Source organism: Emydura macquarii, unplaced genomic scaffold (genome assembly GCF_026122565.2).
Source record: "Emydura macquarii macquarii isolate MOO-44397 ecotype Brisbane River unplaced genomic scaffold, CSIRO-AGI_Emac_v2 contig_312, whole genome shotgun sequence".
Taxonomy (NCBI): domain Eukaryota; kingdom Metazoa; phylum Chordata; order Testudines; family Chelidae; genus Emydura; species Emydura macquarii.
In genome coordinates, this window is record NW_027130449.1 from 6,578,255 (window position 1) to 6,605,956 (window position 27,702).

At 46.1% G+C, this 27,702-nt stretch overlaps 1 protein-coding gene across 3 annotated transcripts in view; it reads right to left on the reverse strand.

Moving 5' to 3' along the window:
• The window catches only part of OPCML (opioid binding protein/cell adhesion molecule like), a 721,645-nt gene that overhangs the window by 359,165 nt on the left and 334,778 nt on the right, over window positions 1-27,702 (reverse strand). The window contains exon 1 of one of the 3 annotated variants that reach the window (XM_067564101.1): window positions 5,149-5,617. The exons of the other annotated variants lie outside the window; for them this stretch is intronic. The gene's annotated coding sequence lies outside the window, so the exon portion shown is untranslated. Of the gene's footprint in view, window positions 1-5,148; window positions 5,618-27,702 lie in introns of those variants that run through there. 3 annotated transcript variants of the gene reach the window in all.

Below are 27,702 nucleotides of genomic sequence, written 5' to 3' on the forward strand. Positions count from 1 at the left end.
GTATTTCCTCCTCTCTTATCAGGGGCCTTGTTTCTGACAGATTTACTGGCCGAGCAGTGAGATTTTAATTAGATTGATCATTTCCTCAATGGTTGCGGAGGAGGAGAACTGAAAACTAGAATGTTGGGGAAGAATGTAAACAAAACACTGTCCCTGACAATCGACCGGCCACCAGCCATGCACCGGTTATGGCTGGGATGTCCAGGCCACCTGACAATGCACCACACCCCTGTAGATGCGCTGGCCAGCTATAACATCTGGGAGAGAGTTTTCCAAATCCTAACCATCGCAGGGTGGTTTTACAACTCTGCCGCTCCATAGCTGTGCTTGTCAGTGATTACAGCAGAGAACTATGAGACTCCCAGACTCCTGGGATCCACTTCCACATTGACTCACTCTTTGCCTCTGTTTACCTTGCTGCCAAATGGGTATAACAAATACTTTCCCATCTCCTGGGGGCGCTGTGAGGTTTGTAAAGAGCTTTGGATGACATGCCCTGGAGATTAACATGGGGAATTAATACTAAGGAACAACAGCTCCTGGTTTCGTGCAATTTACAAAAATAACAGTAGATCCTCTCATTGCTGGCTCTGAACAACTGTGTTTTGACTCAGGCAATGCACAGATACCAGCCAGTCGGAAAACAGACTTACGCTTAAAAGGGTGCTTTATTTTTTAAGCATTGCTATAGGATTGTTACAAGATAGCAACAGGTGGAAGGCAAACTAAGGGTTAGACAAAGGCTTGAGCTGAGATTTTCAGTTGCCTGAGAGACGGCTGCCCTGTTTCTGTTAAAATTAATGGGAATTGAGCATCTGAGTCTCCTAGGTGACTTTGAAAAGCTCTTGTTTTTGTGTTTTCTGTCCAATGCCCCCAGTGACACTCCCTCCCACATCCACTCCAAGTGCTGGCAAAAGAAACTGGTTCATGCAAAACAACTTTTTTGTGCAGTGAAATAAATTATTCTTTTTTTAATATCAAACTCGTCTTCCCATTTGCCCTGTCATTACATACATATAAATAATTACACACTAGGAAACATAAGGAGAAAGGGAGGAGGATTTCGAGCTGAACTCTCTCACTGGGCAAAATCAGAAGAGTTCCCGTGCAGGACCAGCCAAAGACACAGTCCTTGTCCAACGGGTGCACCCTGCCTTCTTTTGACAGGCTGTCCCTGCAACCTGCTGAAGCACAGCAGGTGCGTGCTGCTGTTCGAGAAAACCTAATAACTCTGCAAAGGGTGTTCGTTCTCTGCCTGCAAAGCAAATCACACTTACTGTCAGTGACAGCCTGAGCCCTGGGGAATCACATCAAGTGCAAATCTAGGAAATGTACACAGATTACAGCCAGCATTATTCAAGGGTGGGAAGGGCACATGCCATCCGGAACAGGCCAACACATTGGAAATGCATCAGGCGGGGGTGATTTCCTAGGCAAATCCCTCTCCTGGGAGAGGAGAGCACAGAGAGAAACAGCCAACGAAAGGAATTGTGCACCAATGCTGTGCCACACCATGACATCCATCTACTCTGCAATGGACACGGAGCACATGATATATCTGAGATGCTCTGCCCACCTCTGAAGGCATGCAATGAATCTGGGATGCAGTGCCCATCTACCGTGCATCAGACAGCAAGGGCATACCACACATCAGGGATGAGCTGCCCATCTATGAGGCACTGGGCATCTAGGGAATACCAGCCCCATCTAGGTTACCTAGCTGGAACACTTTGGCAAGGTGTGCACCTGTGAAATAATCTGCACCACCACTAGTGATGCCTCAGCCACACCTGGGAATGCACCATGCCTGTAAATTCCACTATGCCCCTGGGATGCGCTGCACATCTGGAACAAACAGCCTACTCCCAGAAGTGACATATATTGGGGTTGCCCGGCACACCTGGGGATGCCCTGCATCAACAAGGGGGAGGGATGGGAAACCTCTCCCTAACCCAGGATATTCTAGCACTCACACCGAAGGCACCTGGTGCAGAGTATTGGTTCAGCCTCCTCTGTCTGAGGGCTGCATCCTGCATTCGCACAGGGAAGAGCTAAGAGACCTGCTGCTGGGGCTTTCCCAGCTCCAATGCCTCATTTCCATATGGTAGAATATTACATCACGAGGACCAGAGCTGAGACCGGGACATTCACTTCATTCTGCGTCCCTTACAAGTGCCCACTTCCAGGCCAATGTCCTGCACCAAACTCACAGGTGGCAAAGAGGTCTGAAGCTTACAGCAGAGACAGCAAGAGTTAATCCCTCCACCCTTTAGCCCACCACCATGCTGGCTGTGAGTTTTGGTGTGTGGTGGGGGGCTAGTTCTTCAGTGGGGAAGAATCCAATGCTCATAAATTAGCTCTTCAGTTCAAATTCATACAGAGATTTCCTGTGGCTGAGATTCCACCCCCACCCCGTCCCTGCCATGGAGCCTGATCTTCCCCTAGTGTAAATTGGCACCACTCCATTGAAATCACCAGCTTATGCCAGCTGGGGATCAGGCCTGTGGTCTCTAAGAAACAGTGAACTCATCTAAACTGGGTTATTACCTTCCTCTTCCGTTCCCAACCTTCAGTGAAAGAGAATGAATTATACACTGGGGATGTCAGCTCCCAGGTACCGTGATATGGAAGAAGGGGAGGAGGCGGTGGTGAGAGAGAATGTGTGTCACAGACAGAGGAAACATCCTTGTGGGACTAAATTGCATTCAACATAATAAACTATCATCTTGAAACGAGTTTTCCAATTGAGTTTTGATGTAAACACTAATATTTCCTCCACTCTGCTATTCTCTTCTGGGGAGATCTCATGTATATTTCACTATGTGTCCTACCTACTATTGCACTCATACATCAAAGGGTTCGAGGACAAGGAGCCTGATTTTGAAAACATTATTCTTTTAAAGATTTATTCTCTCATCTTGACCACCTCCTCTGCTGAAAGAGAGCAGCTCTCCATAAATTATTTTAATAGCCTTTGTAAAACACAGGAGCACAATCCTCGTGCTGCCTCCTAGCAAACTTTGGACTACTCCCCCACCCCCTCTTAGGTACATACATGCCCCCATTGCCATAGTACTGAGCATCTCCCCTGCCAGGCAGAGAGGTGGCCATTGATACCCCCATTTTACAGATGGGAAACTGAGGCACAGACAGTCCGCCCACACTGCAGTTTGGAGGTGTGACTGCAGCAGGTGGCGACACCCCTGACCTAGATTAATAGCAATGAAGTCATTGCAGCACAGTTTAGCCATACAGGCTGAGACCCAGGCCCCTGGGTATGTGCTCAAGTGGTTGCTGGAGTGTCACTGCCATGGTTATGTGGGTATGTCTACACATGCTGCAATCACACCTGCTGGCTGCCACGCAGAAATACCAAAAGAGGCTCAAGGACACATAGGATATATATGGCAGAGCACGAAATTGAACCTGGGTCTCACAAATCACTAGCTGGCAGCTTAACCTCAGAACTGTCCCCCTCCTGTGCCTGTAGGTCCCAACCTGCTTATACTGAGTTTTTTCCTACGCTCTGCCATGTCTGCACCGTCACTGGCATAACCAGCTGCAGAAGCACGAATATAGACAGGGCTCAGACATCACCCAAGCCTGCTCAGGAGGTCTGATTTGTCCCCCCAGGACTGCCTAGGGGCCCTAATCAAGATCAGGCCCCATTGTGCTAGGCACTGCACAGACAGAGTAAGCGTTTCTGCCATGAACAGTTTATGACCTAAACAGACCAGACCAGACACACACATGCTGGGAGAGAACACTTCTTATCGTCCCATTTTACAGATGGGAAACTGAGATACAAGGTCACACAGGGAGTCTAGGGCAGATATTAAAACCTTCACAATCCATTCATTTGTAAGGAATGTTATATGCAAAGCTATCCAGCTGTTCCCACTTGTCTCTTTCTGTCACAGAAGTAGGGGGAGGGGGCACTGAAGGAAGTTAAAATTAAAAAGGAAAAACTATTTCTTGTATGCAAGAGCTAATTCACCTGTGGGACTCACTGCCACAGGATATCACTGAAGCAAAGGGCTTAATCACACTCCACTGAGCCATCCCAAAGGCTGTTCAACCTCCAAAGCCCTTGTCAGTTCCATCCCTCTCCTGTAAGACTGCTTAGGAGCCCGATGAAACACGCCAGGGGCAGACCAGACCCTGGACTATGAGTGGGCAACACAGCAAAAGGAGCACCGATCACAGAGAGAAGAGCGCAGGGGAAACAAAATGAAACACAAGGCTCTGAGCAGAGCCAAACTTCTCAATAGGCATGGAGGGACCACAGCTCATATTGGCACAAGGCTGTTTCAGCATCTCTCAGACCAAAAAAGGGTTGTGAATTGAGATGTATAGGGGGAGCGGATGGGGAAACAAACGCACTGGCACAGGGCAAAATGAGTGATACAAGGGGGCCAGGGTGGGTGTGGCGGAGTGGGGGACTTCTGTACTGACAACGGGGAAGTGAGACAGTTGCTGGAGGAGCAGCTGAAATGAGACAGCTAACATTGATTATTCAGGCTGAACCATGGAGCTGTGTCAGCACCATGTGGATGAGCAGCAGCATTGCACAGGGTCCTTTCTGCATTTAAATGGAAAGCAGCAAGGGCCCTGGGACCTGCTCTATGCAGAGTAGAACTGGGGGAGAAACAGATTTCCTGTCTCCCCAACGTTCTCAGCACATCAAGTCTACCTTCCCTGAACTGACACAAAGTCAAAAATCTCAAAAATGGCCGTAAACTTAAAATCTGGAAAAACAAAACCATCAGTTTGTGTCACTCAAAATGTTTCATCTCAATACTTTTGAAATGCTCTGTTGCAATTTTGATTTTTTTTTTTTTACTAGAATTAGCTTAAGTTTCTAAACAAAGTCATTTCAAACTGAAAACCCCCAGCATTTTTCCATTTTGAAAATGCTGAAATGACATTTCAACAATGCTGAAATATTTTCTTTCGATTTATTCCCCCCCCCGAGTTAAAACATTGTCAAACGGACCATCTCCCCATGAAGCATTTTGGTTTCAACTCATCTGCATTTTTGCAAGGAAAAAAAAAACAGTTTGCTGGACACTCCCAACTGGCAAACCCCAACTCCTACAGGGCCCCCTGCTTATTTCCCCTGACACACACATGATGGGATGAACTCACGGCAGGCGGTGCCTTTCTGTGGCTGCTCTGGAGATCAGCTCTTGCGCGGTCTGGCTCCCTCTTTTGTTGGTCACTCAAGCGGTGAGCCCTCCCTCTCTTCACAACTCGGGGTGCTCCCTCTTCAGGACTAGGGCTTCTGGCCAAATCACTGTATAGTCCTCCCCTTCCGGGGAAACAAAGTCTGTCTGCACCGGCTGGCATCTCCAATGCTCCTGTGCCACTTCCCCGTGGCGGATAGGGCAGCCCAGGCCTGCCCTTTGCACTGGGTTCCAGCCCAGGGACCCTCTGACAAGCAGCTAAGGTCTGCACAGTCCTATCTCTTCCTGCTGTTTCCTGGGCTTCTTCCTATGTAGCCCTCTCTGGCTTCCTTGCTACACAACTCCTCTGGGGTTGACCCTTCTTCCAGAACTTAGTCTCCCTCTTGGGTTTTCTCCTGTCTGCTCCCAGAGCCTGGCTGCAGCCAGCTTCCTGGCTTTATAATCCAGCCCACTCCTGCCCAGCTGAGCTTCTTTTCAGTTAGGCCTGGCTCTCCCTCCAGGTGCAGCCAGCTACTCTAATTGGCCCCGCAGGCCCATATTAACCCCTTTAGGGCCTGCATGGGAGTAGACACTCCATTGCAGCATGCCCTCTACATGAACGTGAAGGCTGTGTGGTTTAGAATGAAGTACAAAGCCTGCTGGCCACGTGGGCAGAGTACTGTTCAGAGCTGGGGAAGCACAATGATACTTTGCATTGCTGTCACACTTCCCACCCCTGCATCTCAAAGCCCCAGATGAACCTGAAATAATTAAGTGGCATAAAATCCTATGAGTTGCACATTATTATTCCTCATGTTACAGATGGACAAACTGAGGCACAGAGAAGTGGAGTGATAGTCATGGCATGAGCTCAGGCACAAGTAGCAGGGCTGGGAAAGGAAACGAACCCTCTTGACTCCACATCCTATGCCTAAACTAACTGATCATCACTCACTGTACCCAGATTCCATACGTGCAGTATTCTGGCCCTGCACCGTTCTCTTGTTAGTGATCCATAGATTTCTCTTAGGTCAGAAGGGAGAATTCTGATAATTTCATCTGCCCTCTAATAAAACAATCTCAAGTTCACTGTTTTGGTTCAGAATAAGCACCCAGCTTTTCTTCTTCCTGAAATCAGGCCCTTTTGGGGTTGCAAAATTATACTGAAGGACAGGATCCCTTGAGAGATTTTTGGTATTGACTGCTCTTACTCAGGCCAGGAATAGCAGAGGAAGTCTTTCTCTCTCTCTCTTAAGATACTTTATGGTTGCAGGCCAGGCTGGATTCTGCAGAGACCAGTGTGACAATGGAAGCAAGGTTACACATATGTTCCAGAGCCTTCAAATCTCTTTGAGTTTGGTTCTAGAAACACAGAGACCAGGAGATGTCTGTGGCCAAACTGGCATCACAGACTTCTCCCTTTCTGCCCTGTTACTTGCATTCTTTCCTCCTCCACATTATCATGATGAATCACTGCACCTTGGATGGTATCATTCAAATATAAGGCAGTGGCACTAAGTACTTCTCTGTTAGATTCGGAGTGATGGGGAAAGGTGTGACCTATGGGTTCCTAAACCAGTTCCTCTGCTCCAGACTCAGCCCCAGAAGAAAGTCCACTGGGTGACCCTTAAGGATTAATAAATGTGGGTTGGATGAGACAACATTCCTCTCATCACAGGAATAGCACCCATTCTTGAGAACCAAACTTGAAACAAAATATTTATGGAGGTTCTAAAGAGTCCTGTTACATTTTCTTCACACCCAATTTCCAGACAAGAACGGAAAGCAACAAAATGCAACGAGAAAGGCTCACCTCAAAGTACCTCTACTATAGCCAGAAATAGGAAATCTTTGCCAGAAGCCCCATCTTGTGAGATCCCCCATCCTGACTGAAAACTCAAGAGGTTCTGGTGGGGCTGAATCCAAATCCTGGATCTGAACACATCTGGTCTTTGGGAAAGCTTGGAGCTCCTCCAATCATAGTGGTTCAAGCCTCTCTCTTTAAAGGGGTAAGCCAAAAACAAGCATGCACCCCAGAAGGATGGGGAAGTTGGACCAACTGTGTCACAGGCAGGATGGACCTGCATCCTCCATAGTAGAGATAACCACCCTCCCACTTCTCTAGTCACCAGGGGAGACATCCTGAAATAATGACTGGTCTATTGACCAGGCAAAAATACACAAACCATTTACTGGCCAAACCAGGAAGCTACCAGCATCTCAAGCATCCTGAGCCATTCTATCCCTGAGTTAGGATCCACATCTATTGTCGTTGTTGATTATTTGTATAACTGTAGCACCCTGGCCATGGACCGGGACCCCATTGGATGTGGTGCTGTATACACACAGAACTACAAGAAAAAAAAAATGGTCCTTGCTAAGAGCTTGGGCCAGTCTCCTGTGCAGATAAGCACCTGAGTTGTCAGGATATTCTTCTGAACCAATTTCAAACCAGGGGCTCTTTAGAGGTTTGACCACCTGCAGCTATCCCTTGGAAGGGGCCGGCTCCACAGATCTCCAATATGCATCTCTCCAGTACCATCTGGACCACCCCCACACTACCATTCGCTGCCCAACCCAAATTCATCTGCCATGGTCTGGCCGTGAGAAGCTCCCCCTTTGAATCACTGATTTGGAGCTTCAAAAGAGGTGGAGGTGGCCCAAGGGGGAAGAAAATCAACTCTGCAAAGCCAAACCCGGCAGACTGCAATTTGAAAACTGTCTGGCTGCATTTCTCTGTGAGGGCCTAGTCCAATTTGTAAATTATTTATCTGTCTCTTGAAAATGTGGAATCATTTAGGAATCAGCGTACGGGCTCGGTAATGAATCAAGAGCCTGGAGTGATGGAAGAGACAGCCTGGCTTCCTTTGAAAGAGATTGCTAAGTACATCAGTTGTGCCGGGCGAGCAGCCGACAGGCAGGGCACTTGGGCCTGTGCAATCTCAAACAGATCCTTACGGGGTTTTTTTTCAAAATCAATTTATGAAAATCTATGCGCTGTTATTTAAGGTGGAATGAGGAATGACATTTGGCAGAGGACTGGTAATGCCGGGATGATTAGAACAGGGGAATGTACACAAACGCCCCCCCCTTGCCTCTAACATTCGAGAAGACGTGTCATAAGCACCACAGAAATTTCCTAGAGAAAGGCCTGATCGAGGGAAACCATCTCAACGTTCGGCCCCTGGCACTCAAACCTCTCCACAGACAGTCCTCAAGGTCTGCTCAGAACCAGGGAGCTTCCCATGACTCATCTGCTTTCCTTAAAGACTAGGAGCCTGCTTCTCATTTCCATTAAGGGCTCTCTCTGCACCACCCTGCTAAATTAAAGAGGCCTTCAAGGGAGTGTGATCCAATTTATGCCCTCATCAAGGTCCCTTCACACTGACAGAGCAGTGCATATGGGCCTTAGTGTAAATGAGACCCAGAGAGTGAAGCGTGGTCCCATTACATCATCTTGAATGGGGAAAAACAACCTATTTCCTAAATAAAACACTACATTCCTTATGCTACAAAGCAATTCTCCCGCACTGGCTATTATCTGGAGATAGCAGCACAGATTATCTTCTCCCACCGCTCTGGATCCTAGCAGCTACAGCTGGTTTACCCTCAGTTGCAGGCGGGATAGGCGGTGGGTTATAGTTTCCCCTTGCTTGGGAGCGGGCCTTGAAAATGCAGAGGTGACTGAGCCCATTACTCTTTGCAACGCTGGGCGATAATTACCATCATCACGGCACTCTCATTTCCAAAGCTAATCTGAGAGCTGACTCAGAGGAAGGGTGCGTGTAGCGGGGAAGTGGTTTGAATAATCCAGGCACCATCAGAGATGCAGCAGTGATGGGTCCTTGCCAGCAAAAAACTCACCATCACCTGCTCAACTATCACCGGTCCCCAACACACAAAGTGCCGCTGGCCCGCGGAGGAAGGCAAAGGGGAGCTGTTTAGCTGGTGTCCTCACTCTGCATCATCAATAAATACATCAGCAATAAACATGCAAGGCTGTACCTGATTTGCATTTACTTTGGGTTGTGGGGTGGGGCGGGAGAGAAACAAACTCTCTTCTAGCGCAGAGTAATTTAGGGTATTACCGCCGGCATCTGAATTACAAATCTACCTCTCATTACTGGTGAGTTAACGGGGAAAGGCAGCTTCTCAACAACATGCGAGGCAGAGTTTATTAGCATGAATTTGCATAATAATTAGCTCTGCAGCAAGCAAAGGCTGTTGTGCCTTTCAAAAAGCCAACTTTCAATGTCAATTTCCAATGCTTCTCTGGCTCCCACTGCCAGGCCCCCTGGCAGCCATTCACCATGGGCATTTCACCAGCCCCTGCTCTGGCCCTGCTCACCGTTCTGGCTGCCGTTTGACTGACCCAGAGAGGGGCTGGCTGTTCACAGGGGCAGTTCTAACCAGCCGGGAGCCAGCAATCCGGAGAGGATTTCTAGATAATTAGACACGAGCCTCCTTGGAAGGGAACCTTTGTGCCTCTTGCCTTGCACAGCTGCAGCTCTATTTCAGCTCGCCCACTAGCCCCCATCCCCGTGGTACCCGAGCGCCTCCCAATCTTTACCGTATTTATCCTCACACCTCTGGGAGGCAGGGCAGGGCTACTGTCCCCATTGTACAGATGGGGAAGTCAGGCGCAGAGAGACCAAGTGACTTGCATAAGGCCACACTGGAGTCTGTGGAGAAGGAGGAAGGATGAACCCTTGTCTCCTGAGAGCTGGGCCAGCACCCAAATCATTTGACTCTCCTTCCTCTCTCAGCCTGGGGAGCTCCCTTGGGCTGCACCTTGTCGTGGTAGGCACCACAAGCCGCACACGGATCTACCCCCCAGGAGATGGGGTCTTTGCACTCCCCCTTTAGCTGCACCTCATTTTGAGGGCCACAGGGACCTGCCATAACATCCACCCACAGCCCCACCAATTGCTCTTCCGTCAGCAACGTAAAGGGCAATCTCCTTCATTTCCATCTGAAATCCTCAACTTCCCTCACTCCCCCATCACACAACCTCTGTTCTGACCAGCTCAGGGCCTTGAACACGTCACTTCACCGCTCTGTGCCTCAGTTTCCCTGGTAGATAATGCTCCTTCACAGGCATATTAGAAGTGTGAGCCACTGAGTGGCTCTGAATAGACTTGAAGACATAAGTTATAGCAAAGCTCTAGGTGGAGTCTGTTCCAGACAGTTTCTTCCCCTGTAAGTAAGTTGCCTTCCCACCCACCAATTCTTCCAAAACTCCCCAACTTAGCAAACCTTCAGAGAATATGAAGTACAACAGATGCACTGTTAGATGCTCAACATCCATCGTGCCAAACTGAGTGCATGACTGGGGGGGTTGGGTTATGTTACCTCCTTCAAGTACCCAACACGGACCACCAACAGCCTGAGCTCAAATGGACCATCGGTTTGTCCCAATCAGGCATTTCCCACCTACTGCAGTCAGCCTCCCTTTCCCGATGTATCCTGGGGCCTATCATGCTGAGGAGCATGCAGGAGTGGGACTGGGGTTCTCTGAGTGACTCTCAAGCCTGGTTCCCCTTCCCCACATCACCCAGTAGCCAGGCCTGTTGGAGGAGGCAGCAGCCTTCATGAACGGCACGTACCATGCTAGTGGCGCCGTTCTGAGAGTGCACGTTAAATACAACCGGAGTGTGTTTTCGTGTCACACAGAGATCTGTTAGAAATGAACCTGGGCCCGTTAGTGCGAAGTGTTAATTGTTACATGTGTAAGTGCCCTGGCTCCCTGTTTGCTCAAAGGGCTTCTACGCTGCACACATTACCCAGCGAGCAAACCGTGAAACAGAGAGGTCGGCCTGAAGCGAAACGCCCGGCTCAGCTGCACACAATCCAATCTAAATGTCCTCCTCCCAGCTGCTCGGTAGGATGCAGCTGCAGATTTCAGTCACAGCAGACAGAGCTGTGGGAGCTGTGTTGTGCCAGTCAAAGCATCGCACAGAGAAGCCTGGCCAAGCCCGTTGTCTTTCTGTGCAATGGTGATTCTAGCATAGATAAACCAAGCACAAGACCTCTTCATAATATTCCTTGGCTCTTATAAGCTACAGATTGTAAAACGCTCTACAAGGGAGATCAGTATCATTATCTCAATTTTACAGATGGGGAAACTGAGGCACAGAGAAAGGAAATGACTTGCCTTAGTTCACCCAGCAGACCAGTAGCAGAGGTGGGACTAGAACTCAGGTCCCCTGAGTCCCCATCCAGTGCCCTCTCTACACCGTCTACATGACCCGTCTTGTCGTTCCGCTGACATTCAGCCAAGTCACCCATCTTGGAAGGGTGCAAGGGAAGACAGACCCGATCCTGCCAGGTGCTGAACCCCATGGGAATTTGAGGGCATTAGAGCTGTGGGAGCAGGCCCTGAGGTGACAGGCAGAGCACTGCTTTGCAGAAGGAAACAGATGGAACCAGGAGTGAACCCAGTGGAACCAGGAGTGAATAAAAGCTTTACCCCAAACAAGAAAACCAGATCTGAGATTTTCTCACAGTTCATTCCTGCCACCATTGCCACTGTCATCTCGGGCTCTGCTGGCTCCATCACATGCACAAGCCTCAAACAAAACCATCCAATCCAACCCTTACTGGTAGGGTTTTCAGCATACATTGAAATGAGCTTGAACCAGATCCCATGACCCCACCCCATCGCCTGGGCTTTGGAGGGGACTCCTGCTTGATACAGCCACTCCCTGGCCTTAGCAGAAGCCCCACCTCTTTAGCATCCCCATCACGGTGGAGAAGAGAGAGGACTTGGCCTCAGCGTTTCAAACCTCACATCACCACTCTTCTGGCAGAGGAGAGCCGGAAACTATTTCTTTGGAAGGTATTCTGACACCAGTCAGTGGCTTTCTAGCATCCCAGCACCATGCTGGCTAAATATGTTGCATCTTTCTCTAGCAGCTGGTCCATGGAGGATGAAAATCTATTACAGCTACCAGCTAATGTAATAACTCCTCTAGCACATGAAGTAAAAACCTGCTCTCGGGAGCTGCAAGTCTTTGCTATCACTGATGAAAGTCCATCTTGAGGGTCGTTCTACCACTGGAGCATGCCAGATTGGCCTTCCCGTTATGCTAATTCTAGTTATTAGTTCAGTGCTACATAAAAAATGCTGGTGTGAAAGAGCCCAGGGGAACATACAAAGTTCTGTGCTCCTATAGATGCAGAATCCAATCAGCATCCATTCTCACCTAGAGCGAGGGCCTCTTTGAGTTGCTGGGTCTCCTTCGAACAGCAAAAGCACTGCAGACGCCACCATGCTATCAGAATTGAACCTGAGATGAAGGAGCAATTTGCAAAGAGGAAAAGGAAACAGAGAACGTCTTCGAAGATGGAGTATTGATAAGTAACATGATAAAGGGCTGGGGTTCACAAGTCAGCTCTCCTCTGAAACAGAACTCTCCGGGTTCACCTACGCATGCAGAGCATAAAGGTACTAACTGTGCCAGCCTTAGACAGACACAAGAGGGTGCTGTGTGCTCACCAATTTATACACATCTAACTGCACTGGCCCTAGTCCCAAACGCTCAGCTAACCATCAAACACCAATACTCTGAGATAGGCTGATGTTAGCTTTATTGCTGCTAATGTTCTCTCACATGTTACAAAACTAACAGAGCAAAGTACGGGGCATGTGTAGGAAATGCAGGCGGACAGATATTGATGTAGACAGCTCTATGATCAACTGAAATCATTGCATAAGCAGCAGCTAGTGATTAGCATATTTAAAATCCATATGAATGCAAAGCAGCAAGTAGAGCCTGGTCATTTCTTTTTTCATTTGAAAAGACTTTTTAGTCATAATGGCCATTTTCCATGGGAAATGCCGGTTTGACAAAAACTTCCAGGTTTTCATCAAACAACTCAAAACCAAAAATGTTCTGTGTTGGGCAAGTAAAAAATCAAAACATTTTAGCCAAAAAATGGTTTTGGTTGCTGTAAACAAGTGGTGCTGGGTTCCCCCCGCCCCCCAATGAAAACTTTGGAGAACATTTGATAAAGTTAATTTGCTTTTGTCTAATTTTTTGTGGGAACTAAAAATATTTCCTGACCAGCTCTGGAAATCAACCCAAAACCCTGGATCCAAACACCCCAAGCTCTGGGGAAATTCGGATCAGAACACATCTAGGGTTATTATGCCATTTGGGGACTATGCCTTAGAAAGTGAATCAGTCATGCATAACATTGACAGGGATATCATCAAGATTGTCAGTGACTCAGCATGTATGTATGTAATCCTACGACAACCTGTGTGGGAACAGGGCTGGTGGAGGAGATGCTTCTGCTTTGAGCTTTGAAAGAGTTACTGGTATTGGGTCAATTGTTTTGGATAAGGCAAGACTAAAAACAGCCATTTATTCCAAATTTACACTGACATAAAGCTCAGTGTTTGTGGATTCAATTATTCCAGTGAACAATATATTTCTGTAAAACAATTTCCTGGCCTTCTTGTATGGGTTGAAATAGGCTTATTTAGGAAGCATAAATATGGGATGCTCATATACTGTAGTGATGAATGTAGGATGGATAGATAGTTAAGATAGACAGACAGACTGCAATATTGTTGTGGTGTTTCATGACTGCAGTACAGAGCCATGCTTCAATTTTAGGGGGCCCAAAAGAGAGATGCCTTTAAAGGACCTGATTTTTAGAAAGCACCGAGCATCTACCTTTTCTGAAAAATCAGGCCCCTTTAAAGTGTCAAAAGATGGACACCCACAAATCACTAGCCCTGTTTTTCAGCATCATAAAGTTCAAATAGTCTGGATGAGTTTATACAGAGGCACACTAATTTGTGGATGCTTATTTGAACCCCACAGCTAGTCCCTGACCTTCCAGGATTTATCTGTCCTAGCTAGACACAGAAGCAGATCAGAACCCTGGATTCACTGAACCCCAGCTAATCTGTATCGAGGTCCAAACTTTGAGTCTCAGTTTCCATATTTAGTCCCTATTTATAACCGTGGTTCTGGCCTCTAACTATAAGCCTAATCGAGGTAGAAAACTACAGCTGAAGGAGAACACATTTCCCCCAGTCATAGCTCCAATTATCTCATCCCCAGCCAGGCATGTCAGCACAAGTAACGCTGCCTTACACCTGCAAGATTTCTGCCGGTAACACATTCTCCCCACAAACAAATTATGTGAGCACTAAAACTTATTTACAGGCTGCATCTGGAGCAAGCTACTGAGATACCAGCTTTCAGGCTTCCCTGTGTCTCTTTACTTTCTCAATCTGGACTCTGGACCCATTTCTTAGGGTGGCTCAATAAACTCTGTTATCCCACCTTCACAGGTTTTACGTGGAATAGCAATGGTACAAACCAGAAAAGCAGAAGCAAAATTTACAACATTGAAGAGGAAAATTCAAAGATTATTCCTAACTAAGGGCTGGGGATCTGTGAAATAAAGTGGTATTGATCCAAATCCACATCACAAAACCAGTATCCCAAGCAGCACTGAAGGGTGGGTATGGAGTAAGTGTGAGAACTCGGATTAGATGAATACTTTAAGGCTAATCTTGTGCTCATACCACTCAACCACAAAACAACTGGAAACCTTGTTGGCTTTCTCAGCAGAGGGGCAAGGCCTAAATGAAGTTTGAGTCCCTCCCCGGCAGGGTTGAGGTACATTTTTGTAAGAATGTGTGGGAGGGAAGCCTACACCATTACTGCCCATGATCTACATGCTTCATAGAACATATTACTTTTCTTTATTACTTGTACTTCTGTAGCACCTACTGGCTCCAGTCATAGACCAGGGCCCCATTGTGCAAGGTGCTGTACAAACACAACGAGCTTTCAATTTCAGTGACTGAACACAATGTTGCAATTCCCAGTCAGTGGTACCTGAGTACTGCTACTTCAGGCACAACATACAGTGTTCCGTTTGGTACCTGGGGCATATGTGCCTAATTAGGGAAGGATGAAAAATTTCTGTCAAAGTGGATTTTAGGTTGTTGGGCTTTTTTGGGACAAAAAAACTGGGTTTTTGACAAAATGAAAATTTCACAGGCAGTGGCTGATTTCCTCAATTTTTTCGATTTTTCACTGGCAAACCAAAAACCCCCAAATCAATATTTTTCAGCTGAATGCTATTTTTTTTAACAAAAAAATCATTTTTTCCTGCAGAAAATACCTCTTCCCCCCCTTTTCTAACCAGCTCTATTCATAATGTAATCAATAATAATACTTAGCACTTATACAGTCAGACGTTAAGTAGTGTGATGGCTAAAAGGCGAGTCCCAACCAATCAGTTATTGGTCTCAACCCATTGTTATGTATGGCATTACAGTAGAATCTAGAGGCCATGGCTGAGATTGGGGCCCATAGTGCTGGGTGCTGTAAAAATGCACTGAGAAACCTCAACCCCAAAGAGATGAAGCCCAGATTGACAATGGTATTTAGGCTAGGAGCCTCAATAGCTTTCTTTATCAGGGCCTGAGACGCTAAATAGGCCAGACAGTCAAAGGGCGAAAGGGGGAACAGGAGCACAGAGTAGCTTGCATATGTGACTTTGAAATTAGCTTTACACAAACATCCATGCCCTGAATGTCTTGGGACCTGCCCACCTTAGAAATCACTTCTCTCCCCGTGCCATTCTGCCAGAGCTGACAACTGGAGCACACTTCACATAGAAAAGAAGGAGTCGTTTGCAGGGCATTGTCCTTGATATGGAATTTGCTCCCCACTTTGCTGTGAAATAGCCAACATCTGTTGATCTTACCCTATTTGTTTGTGCTTTGCAGAGGGCACAGGGCTTAGAAAGGGATTGACTGAGGTATATTCTGCTTCTGGTTAAATGTATTGTGTCTGAAGCTGCTGGGTGTTTATCGACTGCATTGCCACTGCACAGAGCTGGTCACAATATTTCTGAGAAACCTGTTTTGATTGAATTGGCAAAAATAGGGAAACAGTAAAGGAAGTGTGGGAAAAGCTGCTTTCCCAGACTTTTTTACTTTTTCAGATCCCCCCCCCTCAGTTTTTACCTTCCCCCCAAAACTGGTAAAGGCAAAAAAGAAGAGGGGACCTCCCCGCAAAAATTTTACGCGTTTTTGTTCTAGAAATCTGACTTTGAAGACTATTTGAAGTCAACATGAAAAATGCTGCATCATTTCTAAAATACAGACAGAAAAGCCATTTCTTTTCTATTGAAAATTTTCAAAAAAATTATTCTTTTCTAGTGGAAATATCCCAGGGCCGGGGGTGGGAAGAGAAATCCCATTTTCCAATCCATCCCATTCCACCCCTTCATTATAAGTGCATACTGAATCTATTTTTAATCTAAATAAAGAAAAGTAAAATATGATCCCTGACATGTTCACAGGCATCAAACGCAAGAGCCTGACAAAAGCTCATTACACATTCTGGGTTCAATTCCTAGCTCTGCAACTGATTCTCTGTGACCTTGCACAAGTCATTTCACCTTTCTGTGCCTCCGTTCCTCATCTGTAAAATAGGGCTTGAAGGGGGACATCCCCACCAGTGCCACCTCCTGCTCAGAGAGTTGTGGCAGGTGAAATTCCTCCCAGGCATTCCCTTTCATACTACTGCTCTACCCTAAGGTGGTCTGTTCTTTCAGTGATGCAGCCCTCCGGCCAGGTCACGTTTTCAAGTCCACCACTTTTGAGGTATATATAAAGAGTCCAACAACAGAGTGAGCATTCAGGCGTAATCAAGGGATTCAGGCCTTCCCCTTTGGGTGAGGGGTCTCATAGTCCAGACCTTTGTATCTTTAAGGTCTTTGCCCAGCTAGGTTCCCCACCATCACTGCTCCTCTTTAGAAGCTGCCAGGGGAGTCCAGGCCCACCCTCTCCACCACGCTCCGACCCAGGGCCCAACAGTAGGCAGCTAAGTCACACACCCTGGGGTGCTAGGCAGCTGCTTCTCTGGATCACTTCCTATCCCTCCCCTTTCTTCCCACAGGTCACAGTAAAGAACACCAAGATGTAATCTCTGACCTCCAGGGAGTCACCGCTCACTTCTTTGCAGGCTTGGTCATCTCACTATAGCCAGGAGCTTAGCATGCAGGTCAGTTTCCCTTCATTACCTGCCTGCCACTGAGCAGATCCTTAACCCCTTCCTCTTCAGTGAGGGGTTTGTTTACCCCATCACACGGGGACTATCCGCCCTTTGTCTGTCTTGTCTATTTAGACCGTAAGCTCTTCAGGGCAAGGACTGTGCAGTGGACAATGGGAAGGTGATCTCAATTGGAAGCTACCACAATACTTGCTAACAAATAACCAAAGTCACAGTTCTTCAGTGATGGTGGTGGTTAAATTTAATTCAAACTGTACATTTTGGGGCTGAATAAAGTGGACAATGTCCCTTTAATACCAAAGAGCTTTGTTAAGAGAAAGACAGTTGAAAGGCAAAAGATGTGTTAAAAACCGACTTCCTGAACTGACATGACCTGCACTCACAGACTGTGTGTGTGTCTGGAACACACCAAGTTGGGGGAAGATAAAAATCCAATAAAAAAAATTACGAGGGGGTGCTACAACCTTTTTATTCAAACAAAAGGTCTTTTTGCAGCTGGCAATTCCTTTTCTTGCTGGCTCTCTATTTTTTGAAGCTGGCATTGTGCGGCGCCGTGTTTCCTTTTGAAGATTTCAGATGTTGTTGTGTTAAAATGAATTCCATTTTGTCACAATCAATGACTCTCCCTGCTCTTTATTACCTGAAGCCCTTCCTAGTAGTCAGAGCTCTTGGCTTCCCTCCAAACCCCAGCCTGGCATGAAGGGAAGGCAAAATTGCTCGTGCCTCTCCAATTGTGCAATGGAGGTAAACTGGAGAATGTCACCTACAGCCGGGTAATTTTTAATTTTCTTTTTATCCCCCCTATACTGTTAAATTACCTCTAGCCTATTTGTCTGGCTAGAGGTTAATGAAACACTAATGATGTTAATGAGCCTTTCACTCTGCAGGTTTTTTCAGGAAAGAGATATAATAGCTGTTTTCCTTCCCTTTTAATCTTTTTCATCTTTTGGGAGTTACAGGGCCGAAGCAATTAACGACTCACGCGGCTCTGTCTTCCCTCTCAGTCACAGCACAGTGGGGCAAAGAGGAGAAGGCTATTAAACCCGCTTCACATGTCCACAGGTGAGGCACTCACGGGCTGACGCTCACACTGCTCTGGCCAGAAGGCAGAATGCTATTCGGGGGGAAAGCTGGGGAAATTAGCAATCTGTCGATGAAGCTTTCTCCATGGCAGCGAGACAGCAGGAGCTGTCCAAAGAGGGGAAAAGTCGCCAGCAGCACTCCCCTGTTCCTTGGTGCAGACAACAAGATGCAGTGCGGGCAGCAGTGGGTTAACCCCAAAGGGTGAAGAGATTTAGGTGGGGTGACACAGCTATAGATTTGAATGCTCCTCTGAACAACAGCTGTACAAAGTCTCTCTAACGAGACACCAGAGCAAGCCAAATCCGCCATGTTTCAGGTTTCATTTCTGACCCGATGCTGGGCACAGAACTGGCACCAAGCTTTGACTTCAGGTGTAAACCCAGCAATTTGGCATCATTTTTGGTCCCAAAGCAGGCAAAACTTGGCCATTTCTGTTGAGTTTAGCTTTGAGCTTTGGGGCTTTTGTTCAAATCCAAAACTCAAAGAGGAACACAGGGCGTGCCAACTCTTGCAACGGAGTAAAGGGCTGAGCAAACCCTGCCAGAAGCTGAATCCCTGAGAAGCAGAGGTAGAATTTTGGCTGCAAACATCGTTAATGTAATGTGCACAGAGCCCCAAGAATGGGAAGCTGGTGTCGGAGCATTTCAGTGATGGGCATGTAGGGCTGAATCAATGCCCGCAATCCACACGTTGGGCTGATCCAGTTCCAGACTTTGCTACATGGGCCCATTATTGTTTCTCATGGAGGGAAAGAGGCGGGGTGGTGGGAAGAGAGTGGGAGGCAGACGTGTGCACATGGAGGGGTAACAAAGAAGGGTGAATTTTCCATCTGACAAGGGGAAAAGCGAGAGGGAAATTTGGGGCAGTGGGGAGGACACAGCTGCAGTGGGTAGAACCGGGGCTGCTATTGTGTGAAACAGAGGGACATTCCCACGCAAGGAGTGACAGATGGGCGCTGCGGAGATGGCCCTTGAAGATGTGAAACAGAGGGTGAGATTTTCAAAATGCCTAAGGAAGTCGGGTGCCCAAGTCCCACCGAAAGCCATTGAGAGTTAGGTGCCAGATTTTCAAAGGTATTTAGGCACCTCGTATTTAGGCAAGCAGCCAAAACCGCAGTGAAATCAGTTGGAGTTGGACACCTAGCCTGCTCGGGCACCTAAATACCTTTGAAAATCAGGCCTTTGGTGCCTAACTCACCTAGGTACTTTGGAAAAACCCCATCAAGAGCATTGAGGGAAAGAGTTGTTTACAGAAACGCCCTCTCCCCAGTGGGAATAACAGTATTCGTCCATAACCCCTTCCATCCAAGGACCAGAACGGGTCTGTCTGTTCCGCCATTAATCCTCCCAACTTAAATGAGACAAATATTATTCGATCCCTTTCACAGGTCGGCACAATGAGGTTAAAAGTGACTAGCCCAACATCACACAAGTGAGTGACAGAGCCAGGATTGTAACCCAGGAGTCCTGATCCATAATCTCTTCATTCTCTCCCTGCTGAGAGAAATGAGGCTACCAGCTAGGCCTCCCTAACACAGATCCAAGAGAAGCCTTGGAATTTAACAAAGGGACGCTGCAGCTGCTTTTATAGATGGATGCGTCAATGCCAAAGGGCACAAAACTAAATTATGAGCTGGCACTTACAGGGAGTGAGTGCGCTGGCTTGCGCTTCCATTAGAGGGTATCTGTCTGCATTTAAAGCTGCAGCGCTGTGATAAGGGGGAGGGAGTGCGCTAGAGAGACCTCAAAAAATTGCCTGGACGAACTCAGAGATAAGACTTTTCAAACAGACAAAAAAGCCTGTCCTGATTTATAGAGCTTCGTCCGTACTTGACAGTACCTCTGGACCTCCTGATCTGGGCTATAAGAGGAAAGTTCTCATCACAAATGTATGTTCTGCCCCTAACCTCTTTATCCAGACAACCCGTCAGCCTACCACAGCCAGATCTTCTGCTGACATGGACAAGACAGCAATACAATAGCCTGGCTTTTATTGTCAGCTCCCTCCCCTCCTCCTTCTTAATAGTCACAGATGCTTTGTTTGAGCAATAATAAAGCTCCTGTGTGCCTCAGTTTCCATTTTTTTTTTTAATCGGTCCTTTCAGCTGGCGTGGTTATTTATGACTGCCACAAAATGCTTTCATGAAAAGATGCCATTATAGTGGAATGATGCTCTCTTGACATTGGAGATCAGAATCTGCACAGACGCTGCGTAACAACTCATTTTTATGTTTGCCTACTTGTCTTAATTCCCTTTTATTATTATTATTATTATTATTTCCATTGCAAAGAGTGCCAGAGAGCGAGACAGAGGGCTACTTACAGTTCAAAGACATGAAGCGACTCCAACCTAGGCCACAGATGGTGTGGGTTGCTTGGCTAATTCTGTCCCCATTTAGGGCAGCCATTGGCACACACACTCTCATCAGGTCTCTTAAAAGAATAGGACCCTGGACTGACAAGAGTGCAGCGGAAGCACTCTTGGTTCGAGTGTGGCAGAAACATAAGCAGCAGAGAAGGATGGCTGGAGGGGGACTCTTTCTAGCAAGCCAAAACTGGCAGATGCTAACAGATCATTTTCCACGTACGTTCAGATGGACCTGGTGAGGAATTGCTTAGAGTGAGTCAAAGGACAAACTCTGTCTGGTCCATTGTATAGCCCATAGAGTTAGCTAAGCATTTTATTTAACTTAGCAGTAACACAAGGAACCTACAGGCCTTTAACTTAACTTAAGCAAGTTAGCATAAGGCTTGAGGCCTATGAATTTTGGCATAGATAGATGGCCTAACGGTTGCCCCCGAGTTTTGGGGAACTGGGAATAGAGTGTTTAAAGGGGAAGTTTGTACATAATGATACCAGGCAATTACAGGAACATTGAACTGATATGAGACTTGGATATTTTAGGATAAAGTCATTGGCAGATATGTCACCACAAACTTGCTTTAGCAATAAATTGATGTAAATGACAAGCTAAATCCATCTTATGCTAACCTATAGAATAAAGGCACCCCGATATTATTAGGGTGAGGAAGTTAGATATGCAAATGGGAGGCTGAGCATCTGAATAACTATGCATTTCAGTGCCCAGGCCCTATAATAGGCCAGACTACCATGCAGAGGGGATTGATAGTCAATCTTCAGTCCATCGGGTAGGTTGATCTGGATCTGGACCATTGGACTCGGTTGGCATGCCAGGGACAGAGGTGGTCCTTTGTCCTTCACTACCAGATCCCCAAGGAAGGGTGTGAGTATATAAGTATATGAGCATATGCAAGGACTGATGCCAAAGATATCTTGAATTTTATACTACTGCTATTTATGTGCTTTTGTAGCCTATAGGACTAACCTGCTTGCTTGCACATATACACCTTTCCTTATAGATTTAAGTATTGTTGTTTTATTATAATAGAGTTAAAGATTCATGTTCAAGTATTATAGCTGTAACGCAAGATACCTAGAGGCCACATCCTGTATGAAAAGCTAAGGCCGTTTGCATACATCTGTTCGGGACCTTTGGCCCAGATAAGTAATGATGAATTAAAGAATAAGACATATATGATTATAACCTTTACCCTAGATATGTCAGGAGGCATCAAGACAGGGGATGTCTCAGTTTATGCCCCAAGTGAACTTCACAGCTATGCCACAAAACCCACAGAAAGGGCCAGAAATAACAAAGGTGAGTTGAGCGAACCATTTGGGAAGGGTGTGGACTTGTCATTAATATGCACGAACCTGCCAGCCTATAGAATACATGTGCCCTAATAATTTGAGGGTGAAGAAGCCAAGTTTGAACTTTGGAGGAGGAGCCATATTGTTCAGGGTACAAAAAGGGGCAAACCACCATACTTGGGCGTGGTCACCAGCTACTCCTTCTTTCAGCTGCTTTTAGTTAGCGTTTTTTAGAATCTTTTGTTCTTCATTTATACTTAGTATTATCTGTAGTCTTAGTCTTAGCCTTACAGCTCTTAGCTCTCCAGCAGTGCCTAGCTCCCCACCCCTCCATTCAAGAATTGAGGAATCGGACATCTCGCTCAACCAGGTCATCGGAGAAGGGTGTGAATATATTAATCCCAAGCATACAGTATAAATATATATATATATCACGTGTCTTTAGAATAAGACTGCTATCCTACCCATTATCCATTTGATTATTCATTTTCTCTTAATCAGTCATTTGTCTATCATTTTATGTTACCTTAATAAAAGCTTATAAAATTATACAGATTCAGTTATCAGTGTGAGCATTCCTGTTGTGCACCTGGGGGATCCCTGTTAAAACTCTTCTAGAACCTGAGTCTGGGACTAGAATCTCATTATCTTCTGATCAGATCAATTGGCGAGCCTATAACCCCATTCAATTAGTAAACACCCAGAAATCAGGCAACACTTTGGAGCTTTCTTGTCTTTACTGATTGTAAAAGTAGCTAAGGCTTTGCTTTGTCCTCCGCATGAGTGTCCTTGCTGTACACGCCAGGGTCCCCTACCAAATAATGAATGTGTTTATTTTAATTCTGTTGTGTCTGATTCTGGGACTGGAACCCCACTACCCCCACTTCTTTAAACCAGTATTAATTGGCAACCAAGCCCAATTATTAACCACTAAAGAATCAGGCTACAATGGGTGACCCAGGTGGGACTCCCAGAACTGCGCAGCAGAGATTCCCAGGTGGCTAAGACACCTGCGATAGGCTCCCCTTGGACATAGCAGAGTCCGAGAGCAAAGCTGTGTGTGACACAGCCAGCGATGTACAGTGTGCCCTTAACATCTTGTTCAGGCATGTCAGTTCCTTCTTGGCTGATTTCTGTTTTTTCCTTTTTATTTTTTGCATGGTTCTCGTGGCATTTCTTCTTGTATCTTGCCTGGCCTGTTCCACAGCTATAACTCAGTAATTTCCCTTTGGCTTTCCTTTTCCTCAGTGCTTTTCCTATTTTGTGCATTTTATTGTTTTAGATCTTGCAAGACAGGGAGAGTTCTATGCTTTTAAAGTTTACACACGTGTTAAGGGGGGTATCTTTCCGTGTTGAATTGTGTTTAGTATTAAAGGTACCTAAAGTTAAATTAGCAGAAGCATCAGGCCGCTGACCTGCCCTTTGAGGTGGAGGGGGAGCGGACTTCATGTTCTAACTTTAGCCCCCAACAGGCCACAGCAGTTCAGAGTCTGCTCAGATCTGTCTGCTACCTTATGTTGGTCCCCTCAGCATCTCCGGACTGTGACTCTGAGTCATCCATTGCAGAGAGGCCATGCCAGCTTGCTCTTAGCTGGTGGGTCCTGACAGGATAAACTCTCCTTGATCTGCTAGAAGCACACTAGCCATCAAAGCAAGAGAGGGAAGCAAACCCTCCTGGAGGAAGAGCTTTCTGCTCAGGGATCAACATGAAGCTGCCTAGGATTAAGACCCCGGCTTCAGCAAAGCACACATTTAAAGCTAAGCATGCACTTAAGCGCTATGCTTAACCTGGCACCAAGAGCACTCATTAGGCTGCATGCTCCTGGTGAGAGGATTCAGGACCTTCTGCTTCAAGATTATGGCCCCACCACCATTTCTGAGCTGAGAGAGAGACTGCGTTAATTCTAATACCACGAGAGCACGAGGGCGACATGAACACGTGGCCTCGGACAGGATCAGCATTCCAACCTGGAAAGGTCACACGCTCAGACCCTGAAGTCCTAACTCTTTTGCTCTCCAGTTCTCGTTCAAGCCCATCCTCGTCAACGCCTCAGGAGAGCAGAAGGGTGATGTATAACATCTAGAGCCGTAGATTTGGCTGGGGCTCTCTCTCCGTTTCTCACCTATCCAGGCCCCTCTCTTCCCCCAGTCCCCTTTGTTTCAACCTCCCTTCTGCTGGTTGGTGCACTCAGGTGGAGTGAGACAGGGGGCCTGGAAGACCATTGCTGAAAGACCCTACTTGTGCAGAGGGGAATAGGAAGCTGCGCCGCTTCAGGCGGTGCAGGGGCATTGTGCCATGGAAGCAGGACTGGCTAGGGGATAGTTAGGGGTTAGGGCAGGGACCATCTTTTTGTTCTGTGTTTGATAGTGCCTAGCACAATGGGGTCCTGGTCTAGGAGTCGGGCTCCCAGGGGCTACCACAAAACAAATACTGATAATGAGGATCTTTTAAGCCTGATGGACGGGGAAGCAGGCTGGCCCATTTCCTTCCCCTTGCATTAAAGGCGGGTGGCTCCCAAATCGCTAAAACCCTACGTTCACTCCCAGAAACACTATGCAGCATTCTAGCATTGAGCGGACGAGAGTGGGCACCGCCCTTGGGCTGCAGATGAGCAGACAGGCCTGGCACCCCTTCCCTTCCCTTCCTTTGACTCGAAGTGCATGTCAGGGTGAGCCCCAATCGCCCTTCCCAAGATTACACATCGTGTGTCATTCCCTCCTCCACAAAAAAAAAAAAAAAAAAAAAAGACAGTGCTCCTGGTGCTCCGGCATCCCTTTAGTTAAGGCACGTCCTTCCCCGACATCAGCTCTCTAATTAGTTCTATTGGTTTCAACAGTTCTGCAGACTCGGTAAATGTAATATTTAACACCCTGGAGGGAAGCCTTTCACGCCGATGCCTCTTTCATCATCTCTGCCCATCTGGCGCTCACTTTAAGCTCACGGAGCACCACCTGCCTTGGAAAACAATGAACTTGTGTGACTTTTCCATTCCCAAAGAGCAACTGGTCCCCAGGAAAAGCAATAAAGGGGCTGATCCTTGTTTGTTCTAAGGCTATTTTGCACCCCGCTGTTAGCGTAAAGAGGCCTGAACCTGGGAGTCAATTACATTGATTAATTATGATTAATAATTATTTGAATTGCAATAGTGCTTATGAGCCCCATGCATTAATCAGGACCTAGGCACTGTACATTTACACACTCGCATCATTACATTTACAATGCTACAGCAGTGCAAAGTGGTCTGAGCACGGATGAGAATCAGGCCTAAAGAAGCTGTTTGCTTTCCAAAGCCAAAACTGTATGGATTAGTTTAGCAGCAGTGTCTGCCAGAGAATTACATCTGGATTTGATTATATTCGTCCTGCTAATAACCTGGAAGATGGGTAGAGGACACTTGTATTGTTATCTCTAGTTATCTACAACTTTATTTTCCATCAGCTTTGTCATTCAAGGACAGCAGCAAAGGATTTTATTTATTATTATTATTATTATTATTACATTTTAAAGCTGCTCTGCTATGGATCTGTTGGCATTTGGACTGAAAGAAGAGGGGTGGGTTACTCAGCAAGATTCACCTTCAGATTGGAGGAAATCTATTGCAAGGATTATGTATAATGTACATTTCTATTAAATTAAAATAAGCTTCCCTTTCCAAAGTTCAGCGTGTTAACAGACAGCTGGAAGGACGGTGGTTTTAACCTCATGCTTAACCACAGAGTGATCCACACAGGGAAGATGGATGGATGTTCATTTTAAGGGAAATAAAATAATCTCCTATGTCTGATGCTGAACTGTATTTCTGGGCCTCCTGCTACTTTGAATAAAGCTTGTTATCCACTCACTGGTGCTAAAATAAATAAATAAATAAAATAAAAGTAAAAATCCCAGTGTGCAACAGTCTCAAGGGCAGGCAAGTTAAAGGACATTATAACTCTTTAATTATATCAGTCTTGGAAAGAAAAGAACTGTCACTCCCCCCTCGGCCTCTCCAGGGAGAGCTTGATATCTGCATTGGCCAGAATCCCCTCAGGAAAGTTGTCGCAACATATGTCTTCCGTGTGGTTCATGCCAGGCCTGGGTTTAGTCCTGAATTAATAATCCCCACCCACTATTTACTGAAGTTGTACATGTACAAAAAATATGTCTTTCATCTCCTGGCTTGAGAGGGGGAAAAAAAAATAAAAGCAGCTTTCAAGATACAGCTACAACCATGTGGAGATCACTGGGTTTAGTCTGAAGAGAGAATTTTTTTCGGTGTTAATTAATGTAGGTTTGCAACATATGATTGCAAAGGGGTACTCACTCAAACACCTTAGAGGATTCCTAATGATCTTTAGGGAGGCAGTGTAATTCAGTGGCTAGGACATAGGACTTGGAAACAAGAGACGTGTATTCTATTCCCTGTTCTGCCACTAATCTGCTGTGTTACCTCGAGCTAGTCACTGTGCCTCAGTTTCCCCAAATATAAAATTAGGCGAATGATACTGACTGGCCTTGAGAAGCACAGATTTAAAAAGTACTATAAATGAGCTATGTCTTATTCTTAAAGATGGTTGACATTTTGCAAACAAAAAGGTTTATATTTCTGTCAAAAAATGGCCTTTTTAAAAAAATGAAAAATGTCATGAAAAACCATCCACTTTGTTTCAAAATTTTTCATTGCCTGTGACATTTATGGAAATGTTTATCCAAACTCTTACTGAAATGGTTATAGAAACAGCCAATAATGTTTTAAATAATCATTTTGATTTTAAATGATTTTAACCTCCCCACATGGAGTCCTTTTTGAGCCATGAGGAATAGAAACAGTGTTGAAATTTTTGTGTGTGTGATTTTGAATTTTTTGTTTTAAAAAAATTTCAGCCAGTTCCAATTATTACTATTCAAAACTGGGCCTCAAGATTACTTCCGAGGTTTGTGAACACTGGCATATCTTTCAGGGATTGGAGATGGAGTTTCAAATCTGTGATAACTGAAGTCTTCTCAAGGCAAGTTGCAGAGTTTGTTGAATGGTGAACATATTGCACAGCTGTGGGCTTGACAGCATTTAAAACAAAACAAAACAAAACAAAACATCCTGTGGCCTGATTCACATTTACACCAGTATAAATCAGGAGCTGCTCCACTGACATCAGTGAAGTTACACCATCGCAAGACAAGTGTCAGAGTTAAACCATGATCCCACAGTGTCCTGAACGATTTATTATACCTATGTGCCCATAGCAATGTGTCACAAAGTCTTTGGAGAGTAAACAAAAGTTTTGCACCATGAAAGCATCCTGATGCTGTATATACAACAACAAACAGTCATATCTGATAGGTGTCGCTTGTTAATATGAACATTTGGATGGCACGCTGCATGAAGCTTTGCACAGTTGTTTTACTGGTCCTACACTGGGGATCCAATTTTTCAAAACATTCATGGCCAACTTTATATATCCCTTTCCACAGCCAGGCTCTCCAGTCACCATGAAATGTCCAGCTAGCCCTTTTTAGAGCCCTGCAGTTCCAAATGCCCTCGACTCTATAGACAAAGTAGGGAGTATTATTTTCACAGAAACTCAGTGTTATTGAACAGGATCTACCTTCCAGGAAAGGTGGAATGTTAAGGCACCAGGACAGTGTCCCATAGTATCTTACAGACTGGGTACGTGGACAGCAGACCGCAAATTGAGATTTCAAAGAGGTTTCTTTTGGGGGCAGGTTATTTTAATGGGGTGAGGGAGCT